Source organism: Camelus dromedarius, chromosome X (genome assembly GCF_036321535.1).
Source record: "Camelus dromedarius isolate mCamDro1 chromosome X, mCamDro1.pat, whole genome shotgun sequence".
Lineage (NCBI taxonomy): Eukaryota > Metazoa > Chordata > Mammalia > Artiodactyla > Camelidae > Camelus > Camelus dromedarius.
The window spans coordinates 19,369,753-19,382,570 of NC_087472.1; the positions used below are offsets into that span (position 1 = coordinate 19,369,753).

At 40.5% G+C, this 12,818-nt stretch overlaps 1 long non-coding RNA gene across 1 annotated transcript in view; it reads left to right on the plus strand.

Moving 5' to 3' along the window:
- Positions 1–12,818, plus strand: part of LOC135320227 (uncharacterized) — a 415,474-nt gene that overhangs the window by 226,782 nt on the left and 175,874 nt on the right. The gene's annotated exons all lie outside the window — the stretch shown is intronic.

Sequence of the window (12,818 nt, forward strand, 5' to 3'; positions counted from 1 at the left end):
CTTCCAGCTCTAAAATGTTAGTGTTCAATATTGAATGCAAGATTCTTCCCCAGGAGAAGATGGTTTATTAAAAAAGAAAAAAAAGTAAAGAATTAATTCATATCTGCCAAGAGAGATTTTTCCTCTCCTCCTTTCATTTGCTTCTGATAAACAGAAAAAAATCAAATGTGTAGCAGTTTGCTTTTATGCCTCCTATCTTGATTTTCCACCTGTCTTCCCATCATCCTTTAACCAGTATTCAAGAAAATGAAAGTCCTCAAAAAAAAAAAAAAAAAAAGGATTCTTAAAGGCCACCAGTTGCAAAACAGCAGAGTTGTTGGTCTGGTGCACAGACAGCTCAGTGCAGCTTTACTTGGAGATCATTTCATGTAATTAAAAGTGCAGTCTATCCATGGAGATAGCAATCTTCTTCTTGGAGAGAAAGCTTTTATTAATGAACCCGTTAATTGATATGAAGTCTTAAAATAGCTCTCTTTTTGAAGACCTGTAAAACAAGATTGAAGTGGGTTTGAATGCAGTCACCATTTACAAAAATATAATCACATCCTGTTATCAGCCCTGATGGGAGAAATATACACCTCTCAGTGATTCCCAGGTCCCATTTTCAGTTTAGTTAGTCCTCTGACAACTCTCTATACTTTTACCATCTCCACTCCACACAGCAAAACAATCACAATAGGAATACATTTTCCTACTGTTTACTGCCCATGGCTTTTTAAACTAGGCTGATCCACTTGTGAACCATCTCTTAGTCATTGCAGCTTGGCATATGTCCAGTTTCCCTGGGCAGGTTTGTGGGGCTGAGGGTAACAAGGCTTAAAGGTAAGGAAATCACCTTTGGCTGGGAACATATTTCACTTTAAAATTAGTATGATGGGAAGCTCTTAAGATGCTGTTTTTATAGGTTAAAAATGGTCAAACATTGTAATTTGGTCTGGGTTAACCAAGTAACAGTTGGATCTGCACTCAGATACACAACCTTGGCTAATTGTTACGGAAATATACATTCATGCTATTGGTCACTAATCTTTGGCACCTTGGATAAGAGACTTCAAGGCAAGATGCAGTGAAATCTTTTCTCGAGTTTCTGTGTAAGGTCATCCATCAATATAATCTGCTTCCTTTTCACCATTTTCTTCTTTAATTTTTTTTTCTTTTACTTTTCCTCGTGTTTCTTTTTCCTGTATTGTGCCACTCTCTTTTGTGTGTTCTTGCTTTCTCTAGGTAAGAAACTACAAGTGGAGGTAGGAATTCTCTTTCATCACCCACTTTGTACATGACCCTGGGCAAGACAGTCACTTTCTGCTATAGATTATCCATCTGTAAACTTGGATGATCATACTTACTTCATCAGATTGTTGAAAGGATTAAATGAGATAGTAGGTATAGAACATTTCATTCTATGCATAGTATATAGTAAATAATCAATTGTAGCATTGATACTTTCTCCCTTTTCTTTCATGGTTTATTGCCCATTGAAATTTTCTTATTATTTCTCCCCCTGCCTCTTGTTCCCATTAGTATTGAACTCAACTGTTCAGCACTGCTAGGTTGTTTCAGCCACTGGACAGCTCCAGGCAGGTACTTGACAACTTGGACTCTGTGATACATCCTTTATTCTCTTTCCTCTAGCACTACCTTTGTCTGGAAGTCATTGTGGTTTTTTCTAAAATGGAAATATGACCATATACTTCTCTGTTATAAATCTGTGTACAGTATATAGTCCTAAATTCCCATCATGGACTACAAGGCTACCACAGTACGTTTACTTTCATAAAACTTCATCTCTGTCACTGAAATAATCTGTAAAAATAGGTCACATAGGTGTGCTTGCTCCCCAAACACACCCTGAACCCTGCTGCGTCCTTTCTAAGTCTTCCTGTCTCTCCCACCTAGCACTCTCTTGTACAGTCATCGAGATCCAACCACAAATCCTTCCCCAACCCTCTTAGACAGATTTGATGCTTCTTTCCTTTTTGATCCTATAGAATTATGTGCAAATTACTATTACAGTGCCTATCATGCTCATTATGGAGCTCCCCAAGGAAACTGTGAGCCTCTAGAAGCAAAGCTCTGTTTTATTCCTCTTTATTATTTTTTGAGTCCTATGACTGAGCCTATCACTCAGTAAATAAACATATTCTATTTCTAAAAATAGTCTTCCACCAGTCTGGATAAGATTTATGTTCAGAGTTCATGTCCACATACCTTATGTTTTTTGTTAAGTTTGATGTATTTGCCCAGTTGCAGACCACCTCAGAGAAAAATTGCATAATTGTTCTTACTGAAAATCTTTGAAAATGGGCACGTAATTCTTGTAAGTGCTTGAAAATTTTGACCAGTTACTTTTTGGATTACCATATCTCTCATGTTTTCTGATAATACAATCAAGATTAAGAATCTTCCTCTGCTTTTCTGATTGGCAGGAGGGCATGGGTAAAGGATAGTATCTTGTTCTTTGGTTTTGCTCACACATCAGCCTCCCTTCTAAACTTGAAGGGCTGCCCTTGTTGGTTTTTCGTTTCACATCTGTGCCATTACCTGGTAGGCTTGCAATCACTTTTCCAATGGGAATTAAATATAATCTCAACTCTATCAGGACTTCTGGAAACAACTCTAAGAAAAAAAGAGCTGCAAACCTTTGGGTGAGCAAATTTCAAAGCTGAAACATATAGAGATCCCTGAATTCTAAAGAAAGAGTAGAATCTAGATGTGGGATTGGTGGCTGTCACTGGTGTCATTAGAAGGTGATAAATTGGAATTAATTCCTGCAGGAAATAGTGAAGAAGAGCGCTGGGAATAGGGAGAAACATACATTACCCATGTATCCAGGACAGATTACGCAATGCCACCGGAAGCCTGAGCATTGAGGCAAACGGCTAAAGGCAGTGGGGGAAAAAATGAGAGAAAAGGAAATAGACACGTTTATCTGCTAACCAGGGAACGATGAAAGGGGAAAAATGAGAAGTAAGAAAGTGGAAATGTAGGGGTGCAAAAATCCCACTAAGCTTTGTGATTTCAAAGTTAGCTTCAGATTGACACAACATTGTAAACTGTACGTCAAAAAAAAAAAATGAAAAAACAAATTAGCTTCAAGGTAAATTCTTCTAATTCTGTTAAACTTTCTCCAAGAATCTTGGCACATAGAATAACCAGGTATCCATAAGGATACATTTGTCCCAAGAGAAAGGAGAGTATGACCGACTCTGGGAGATTGCTCTAATTTTGAATTAGAGCCTATCTCATCTGTGTACCTGCTCTTGTTTGTTGAAATGAGCCACACAAAAGAACCATGAGACCTGGGACAGTCTTCGCTCTATCAGTAAGCGGCTGTGTGAGCCTGGGTGAGTCACTTCTTTTTCTCTCCTCTAAAAATGAAGAAAACTAAACTCTGCCCTATTTGCTTCAAGATGGGGTGTGAGATTCAAATGAGCTGGCACTGAAAACTGATTACAGAGACTTCTGTCAGGGTACTGGTCTGGGTTCAGATCCCAGGAATTTAAGCTCTATTGTCATTATATAGAAGTGATGCTTTTTCTCCAGAAATATACCCGAGGACCATCACAGACAGACCCAGTCGCCATCCCTTTATCTGCAGGCTGACAACAACATTACAAACGGTGTGTATACTTTTTTTTTAAGTGTTAGAAAAGATAAAGCGATGCATTTCCTATGGTATTGATTACAAAAGCATTATGCAGCTCAAAGGTCAAGACTGTGTTCTCTGTGCACATTCTGCATGGGTCCAGGGGAAATAAAACAGAAATAAACCAACTCAGTAGCCTTAAAGCTATGCTAATCCCAAAAGCCAAAGTCATTACAAGCAGAGAGCACAGACTGAGCTGCGAGAAGTAAGGAGGGGTCTGGAGAGGTTTACATTTCGCTGAACAAAGGAAGTAATCAGCTGTGTATCCTTTATATACAAAAACGGCATACGTGGGACCCAGTAGCAGCCTTCTTTTAGTTTTTCTCCAGTAGTCATTGTGGATTTGCCTTGAGCCATCCTTATAATCTCACTTAAGCTAAAGTCCCTCTTACCAAGGTGACTCACTGAGCTGAGGTTAGGATTCCATCTGTGGCCTAGGTCAGAGCCCTAGCTGTAGCAACTGGAACAGTTTCTCTCTGTGTTTGTCAAACTTCTATCTTAGCTTTGTGAATTTTGATTTCTAACCAAAGGAGCTAACTGGCTCAGCCCAAATGAAACAGTGTGGTTTGAAATTCCGTCTTTGCAGAGAACCTAAACGTGTGTATTAAGAGACATACTGGTGCAACTCGAATGCCTACAGCCACACACATGTGTGGTGCGGGTGTGTGTGTGTTCCTTGGGACAATGTTTAGTGCCATCCATGATGCCAGGGAAATTACTAGCTTTGGGAGGACAAAATAACAGAAATTAAGTAAATAAATAGCAGGAAGCAAAGGTGCAGAGGAGGGAAAAGTTCTCAGTTCTCTAGTATTTTTTACCCATATTCCATATATTAACAAAGGTAACCTTAAATGGCCAATATCATAGATCAAGTAATACTGTGTAGATATTTTCTTCTGGAAATGATTCTCCCATCTCAGGGTATAATTGTACTTGGAATACTTACTGGAGAATTATGCATTTCTTATTGTTTAAATTTATACCCCTGGGAAACTTAGGTATCAAAAGTCTGTTACAGAGAAATATACTTAGAGATATTTCACTGGAATACTGTTACATATTGAGGTTTTTATTCAAATCGCATATATAGGGTTTAGTGGAATTGGTTAGGTCACCCTGAAACCCTAGAACCAGTTGATCCTCATCTCTAGCCATCTTGATTAGGATTGGACTCTCTAATTTGTGGACCAAAGACCTGGAAATCTCCCACTCTCCTGTGAAGCTCATAAAAAATGTTACCGGTTATATTCGGCCCAGAGCAGGGGTCAGGAATGGTGCATACTCTGTGTTAATGTGGAAGACCTAGAAGTGGTTCCCTGCTTACTTTTTTTCATCCAGGTGAGTTTTTGGAATTCCTGCTTGACTTTCTGATAGTATATTTTCTAGTTCTTGTAGAGGAACAGTCAACCTTTTTCTTATTTAAGTGCTTGCACGGAAATTAGATTGTCAGGATTTCAGGAACATAGGACAAAGGAGCATTTCTGTCTATTTTTAAAGTGTCACCTCTAAAGCTCCTAAAATTGATTTTTCACATAGTGGCCATTTGACATAATGTGAGTAATTCAGTAGCCACTTCATTATATCTCCTAAAGCGGATTCAAGGAAAGATGCAAAAATCAGTCCTTGTATTTCCTACTTTTTCTTGGGTGGGGACTTGATAAGAATCAAGAATGTGCTGGAAATTTTCTCAGAATTATTCACAAGGCCCCCATAAAGTGGTGCCTCTTTTGGTCCCATGGCTGACTGCACCCTGGAAGACTGGAGAAGAGATTCCTTCAGACACCAGAGGACCTCACAAATGAGCAACATTGTATGTAAGTGTGAGGTCACTGGCTGGGCCAGAAACCCCTCGGGGTTGTCAGAAATGTTGAGAATTGGCTCCCATAGCAGTAAACAAATTCTGTTCTACACGAGTAGTTCCAAGAAATAGAATGGTATGACTTGGCATTTGTGTAAGTGGAACGGGTTTGAAAGCCACACGGCAGTGAGTAAGGTTAAAGGTGTTAGAAGAATGGTCTTTAACGCACTGTTAATTGGGTGGCGGGGAAGAAGGTATCTGGGCAGCCAGAGAGACGGTGCTTGTAAGGCGAGAAGAGAATTTAGCCTGCACTAAGTCGTGTGGAAAAAGCATTGTATTTCTCTTCTGTGTTATGCAGTATTTCTCACCTAAGAGACTGACAAGTAGTTTTCTTGGATCCTCTCAGGCCAGCAGAACAGTGGAAAGGTTCTAGAAGGAGTGTCATTTGTGACCTTTGGAAACTAAGTCACCATTTTGTACCGTTGTATCCATGGTTCTGCAGACATTTCCCGGGCAATCGCTGGCCCTATACTGTGCTCTCTGTGACGGGATGGGGATTCAGCAGTGAAGGGGAGGCGACACGGCCTCTGCCACGTGAAAGACACACATGGCGCACTGTGAGGTGTGTCTCTGGAAGGGGGAAGGATTCTAGGCACTGACAACTACTGTCTCCCTTGTGGTCATCAATACACTTTCTACTTTGTAAAATAATATTTTTTAATCTCTAAAATATATTAGTTCTCTGGAACCAATATGTAAAGTAAAACAAAGGAAATCATTCATAATCCAGAAATAATCACTGAATATTTGTGTATATTTCCTACATTATTATTTGCACTAGAGACGTGTATAGAAACATATACAGTTGACACACTGTATATAAAATTCCAATCCTGCCTCTTCCCAGTAAGTTTGAATCATTTTATCTGTGTCATTAAAACACTACAAATATCATATTAATGGCTTAGTAGCATTACATTGTGGATATATCATATTTTACTCAACTATTCTGACTGACATTTCAAATAGTACATAGTTTTCAGATGGCTGGGATGGATAAACAGTTCAGTTTGGCTATATCATTGCTGCGCTTTAAATGACCTAATTGACCATAACAAAAATAGGGAAAAAGGGAGGGCAGCAAGAGAGAGGAAGGGGGGGTGGGGAGAGAGAGAGAGCGCGTGAGCGCAAGCTCGAGCTTGCACATGCATGAGAGAGGCAAGAGACGGGAGGGAGGGAGAGGTGGGGGTAATGAATGACATGGCAGTGAAACCTCGTAGATTTGGCTCAGCCAGCTTCTGTGATAGAATGCCTGGGATACATGCCCCCAGCATCTCCTTTGATGGTCACCTGTCAATCAGAATTGTTGCATTTCTACGTTATGACCTCAGCATCGGGACCTCATGGATGTTGATGGTCAACATCAAGGACATAGCATTTCCCTGTTGAAGTGGTTCTGCAACTTCATAATATTTGGGAGTTTGCCTTTGGTGGGGTCTAAAAGACCACAGAGTCAAAGTTAGTCATTTTAAAAGCCTGAGAACGTTAGTATGAGGATAAGAGAGCAGGGGAAGGTAAATCAATTTCTTTCTCTTTCCTTAGCTCCACAGGACTGTACTCAATTTTGACACCAAATGCAAGTTTGAGGGGCTCCCCTAAACAACCTTCAGGTTCAATGATTTGTTAGAAGGACTCACAGTACCCACTCAAAGCTATTATCTTCAAGGTTAAGGTATATTACAGAAGGATCAATTAAAATCACGTGAGGGACGAGATGCATGGGGCCACGTCCAGGAAAGTTGGAAACGCAGAGTTTCCAGTTGTCCTTTCCAATGGAACCCTGGGCAGTATTGTGTGACCATCCCCAGTGTGTGACAGTACACACAGGGTATTTTCAAGCAGGGATGCTCACCTGACTCTTGGTGTCCAGAGAGTTTGTTCCGGTTCTATGGTTGACTGCCTACGTGTCTGACCCTTACTTTCCAGGCACTCTAGAGGTAGGACTGATGTCACATGGCTCACCTTCAGTCTCCAGTCCCTCTTGAAGTAAAGTGGATACTGTGTGGCCCAAAGTCCCTGTCAGTAATCCTATTGTTAGATTCTCCAGTGACCAAGACCCCCACATAAACAGAGACAGAGAATGTAAGGAATGATATTCCAAAGGCTTAGAAGTTACCTTCCAAAAGCCAAGGGCAAAAGCCAGACCTCTTTGTGGGCAAAGTTAAGTTCTTCACTATACCAGTCCTCTGTGTGGCAGGGGCATTCTCTTCCTGATTCTCTACCAGCCTGTAGTATGCTGTGATGGGAACCACCGAGGACGCTAATACTATTTCTGTCTAGAAGGGAGGTAGTGACTTACGCACATAAAACACTTTTCAGTGGTCTGGCATCCTGGCACTTTGCCTAGCTTACTCTGTTTCCTCCGTGGGCCGTCCAGGTCTAAGCACAAGCAGAATAGGTGGTTCTTATGTGGTATGACATGAAAGATGACCCCAAATTCCCTAAAATCAAACCTGATCCTTCATACTCCAGAGTCACAGAACATCAGAACCGAGTGACCTCTTAGAGATCATGTAGTTCAGGTGTTGATAAACTATGACTTGGGGCCAAATCTGATTTCTCTTGCCTGTTTTTGTAAATAAAGTGTAATTGGAACAGCCATGCCCATACATTTGTGCATTGCCTATGTCTGCTTTCATAGTACAATGGCAGAGTTGAGTAGTTGTGACGGAGACCATATGGTTGCGAAAACACTTTACTATCTGGATCTTTACAGAAAAAAATGCGATGACCTCTGGACCTGTTCAACCATATCATTATATAAGTGGAGAAACTATAGTTTAAATTAGAGAAATATTATTAAATTAGGCTAATAACTATTGAGTCCCTACTCTGTGTTGGGCACGATTGAAGGCACTTGCGATAAATCAGTGAAAACAGGTGAAAAATGTTGTCCTAATTGTAGTAACAATTTTCCTAACATTATGCTAATGTTACCAATTGATAATGCCCCAGAAAAAGACTAACAAAAGGACAGTGGGTTAAAGGGGAATCAGGAGTGTGGGCTTGCAAGTGTTGAAACTTTAAATAGGGTCAAGAGATTAGACTTTATTGAGAAGTTAAGATTTTAAAAGAAAAAACTTGAAGAAGGTGGGGGGTGAGCCTTGGAGACATCCAGGAGAAAAATCTTCCCAGGCAGAAGGAACTGTTCATCCAAATCCCTGAGTCAGACATGTTCTAGCAGCAGCAAGAAGGCCAGCTTCTCTGGTGAAAAGTTAGTGATGGGGAGGATAGTAGGAGATGAAGGAAGTGAGGTAATGGGGTACCAGATGCCATAGGGTTTATAATGCCATTGGGAAGCCTGTGAGTGAGATGAGAAACCATTGCAAATTCTGAGCAGAGAAGTGGTGTGTTATGACTTGCATTTAGATTTTGACTCCACTGTTGAAGATAGACCATTGTGTGGAGTTGGGGGAAGTGAGCGTGAAAACATAAGATCAGTGTGATGGTTTATTTTGTCAAGTTGACTGGGCTAAGGGATGCCCAGAGAGGTGGTAAAACATTATTTATGGATGTATTTGTGAAGGTGTCTCTGGAAGAGATCAGCATTTGAATTGGTAGACCAAGTAAAGAAAATAATCCTCATCGATACAGGTGGGAATCATCCAATCCATTGACGCCAGAACAGAACCAAAAGGCAGAGGAAGGGCAAATTCACTCTGCTAGAGGTAAGACATCCATCTTCTCCTGCCCTCAGCATTGACACTGCTGATTCTCATTCCTTCAAATCTGGCCTGAGACTTGCACCATCTACCTCCTTGTTTTTGGGTCTTCAGGCTTGGACCTGAATTACACCACCAGCTTTTCTGGGCCTCCAGCTTGCAGACGGCAGATTGGGGGACTTCTCAGCTTCCATAATTGTGTGATCTGATCAGTCATAATACATCTCTTTCTGTATATCTTATATATTCCCTGTTGGTTCTGTTTCTCTGGAGAGCCCTAAGTGATTTAACCAGGTAGGCAGCTATGATACTCATCCAGGCTAGAGATGACATTGGCTTGATGGACCATTTTAGTGGAAGAGATAAGAAGTGATCAAATTCTGGATTTATTCTGAAGATAGAACCAAACAAGATTGACTGAAGGTTTGAATGTAGGGTATAAGAGAAAGAAATGAGTCAGGGTTTCTGGCCTGAGCAATGGGAGAAATGGAGTTGTCAAAGTTAGACAGGAAGTTGGTGGAAGAAGGTCTTCAACCAGCACCCCCATCTCCCAGTGCAGTGTTCTTTCCACTAATTTGATTGTGCCTCCCTGGGGATGCTGAGAATGACTCTTTGAGACAATGGAAGCTGGCCCAAAGCACAGGGAGCGGCCGGCAGCAGTGTGCAAAGAATAAATGACACGTCTCAGAGCTTCTACAGAGTGTCACTATTCGCGGGTTTATCTCTGAGTGCAGGAAAGGGAAAATTTCCTTAATATTTAGCTCAAGCTTATTAAAAAGTCTCCCCTTGACCAGCTTTGATAAGGAGAAGAAACAAACATAATGGCCCTACTTGAATCTCATAAGATAATAAATATTCCAAGTGAACATAATTGTTTTTAACCTTTATGCCAGGTACAATAAATGTCAAATGGAAAGATAACCTAGCACTCTCCTGAAATGGCTTAAATAATAGGCCCCGGTTTGTTTTAATGGGAACTCATCCAGTAGACACGCTCATATAACAAATGAGAAATCCCTAATGAGAGCTGCATTATTTCTATTGGCTTTTATGCCACCCTTAATTGATTGCCATCATGCACGGCTAATTAAAAGCATGATAATCTGACTGAGGTATTTTCAGCCAGTGCTATGGTGCCTGCTTTAAAACAATGCCTTCTGGAAGCCCCCATCAAGGTGGCTGGCAGGTTACTCTATAGCTGGGAACTACCCCATGAGAAAGCTCGGTCTTTCAATGACCAATCTAACCTGGTACAACCCTGGGGTTGATAACCTCAGTCGTGGATGGGAGCCCTGAGATCTTCCCTCCGTGATGCCAACAGCACCCCAGGGCATGGCCTTCTGGGCCTGAGCAGTACTGGCTGACTTCCTGTTCAGAAGGCCCATTACTTTATCCTCCTTCCCCTCCACCTATCAGAGATTTCTGTCCTGAATCTCCTTCACAGGCCTGTTCTCAGAATGTCAGGGTTGGTATACTGAACAGATGACTGGATTTGCATTCTATTCTCAGCTGAGACACAAACTTGCTATATGACTTGAAATAATCACTTGTCCTCTGATGCATTCTGTGCTTTCTACTTGAAAGTGAAGGGATGAAAGAGGCATATACAAGTAAATACAAACATGTGCATGTATGAATGTTCATAGAAGCACTGTTTGTATGGAGAAAACCTGGAAATAATATGACTGTACATACTACAGTTATAAGTACATTGGGGAAAATAATGCAGTGAATGAATATGAGTAAGCCACAGCTATACACGCCAACATAGGCAAATCTAAAAATTACAGTGATTGCCAAAAAATACCATGTCATAGATCAGTACAGATAGTGTAATTTTAGTTTCAGGATTTTTTTTTTTAAGTAGCCAAACTTAGTCAATGCATTATTTGGGGATACAGGTATAGGTGATAAAACTACTTTTATAAAGTGAGAAAATGATTAACAAAATATTCAGGGTAGTAAATATCTTTGGTGAAAGGACTGGGGTGGAAATTTGGAAGGAACATAAATGGGACTTCAAATGATGGCAATGTACTCTTGGCGATTTAAAAGCCTTATAACTACATACCTATAATAAACATAAAAACAACATAGAAGACTTAAAGTTTAGGATTAGAACTTTCCCTGTTCCTCTGACCTATGATTCCATTTAAGAGAGAAAAAGATCACCATCAGTAATTTGGGGCACTCACTTCTAGAGCCCTGGTTCTCAGTGTGGTTCCTGGACCAGCACCTTAGGAGTCACCTGGGAACTTGTTAGAAATGCAGATTATCTGGCCTCATCTCAGACCTACTGATTCAGAAACTCTGGAGGTAAGGCTCTGCTATTTGTGTTTAACAAGCCCTCTGGATTGTTATCAATCCTGGCTGAATAATAGTAGAATCACTAGAGGAACTTTGAAAAGAAAAACAAAAAAAACCAGAGCCCAGGTCTTACTCCCAAAGATTGCTTTTGTGACTCCTCTAGTAATTATAAGGTATAGACAGGGTTGAGAGTCATTTGTCTAGACTTTCTATACTATACATACATAATATATATTAGTGAAAAGTTCAAGATAGAGATTTTTACATGTGTGCATATACACATATATGTATATACATATATTATGTGTATATATATATGAATGGATTTTCTACAAGTATAAGATGCATAAGGCTCTTTCATCCATTCATTCTCATATATGTATAAAATATGTATCTATATATAAATGTGAGTCTTCTGCAGCTTTCAGTTTCCACTAATAATATGTCAAGAATCTAAATCTATTTCATTTTTAGAGCAATGTTCGTTAACCAGGGGTGCTTTTGCCCCCCAGGGAATATTTGAAAGTACCTGAAGCTTTTTCTGGTGTCAGAACTGGTGAGTGGAGTGCTACTGGCACGCAGTGGGCAGAGGCTAGGGAATGCTGCTCAATGTCCTGCAATGTGCAGGACACCTCTCCGCAATAATAGACAATCTGGCCCCAAAAGTCAGTAGGACTGACATTGAGAAACCCTGTTTTGGAGGGATACATTGTGTTCCATTCGAAGACAGTGTTAGATTTTATTTATCCAATGTGCCTTGGTGACTTCATTGAATACCCACAGGCTATGAAGGGCTTGAAATGATGTGGGTTACATGGATATGTCTTGTCTCTCTCCATACTTTCCCAAAACTCAGTAACGTAAGGTGCAAGGTTTTTGCTTTCTTTGTGTTTCCAGAGTAATCAACAGATTGTTGGGCATGTTAAAAGTAATAAAGAAAAGCCTGTTGAATTGAATCATCCCCAATCCCCACAATATAGTGAGATTCTATTGTATTTGTCTCTGGTTTCTGTTAAACTCTAGAAACAAAGGCTGGGTGAAATTCTTTGTCAGTAACAAATGGAATTAACTGTAGGGTCCTGGGTGTATTGCAGAGTGAATGATTAAAAATCATTGGCAAATAGTAAGCTGTCTGCTGTGACCTTTCAGCTCGTGGTATTTTGACTGGCGGTCCCCTCTTTACAGTTTAGTGAAGTTGTAAACAGAGAGACACTGATGGGCCCAGCAGTCAAATACTGAATCCGAAAAGGTCAGTGTCAAACTCAGCTTGCTGATACGACTCAGGCTGGCCGGGAATTGGGTGGCATGTGACACTGTGGCTATTGACTGAAAAGGAAAATGACAA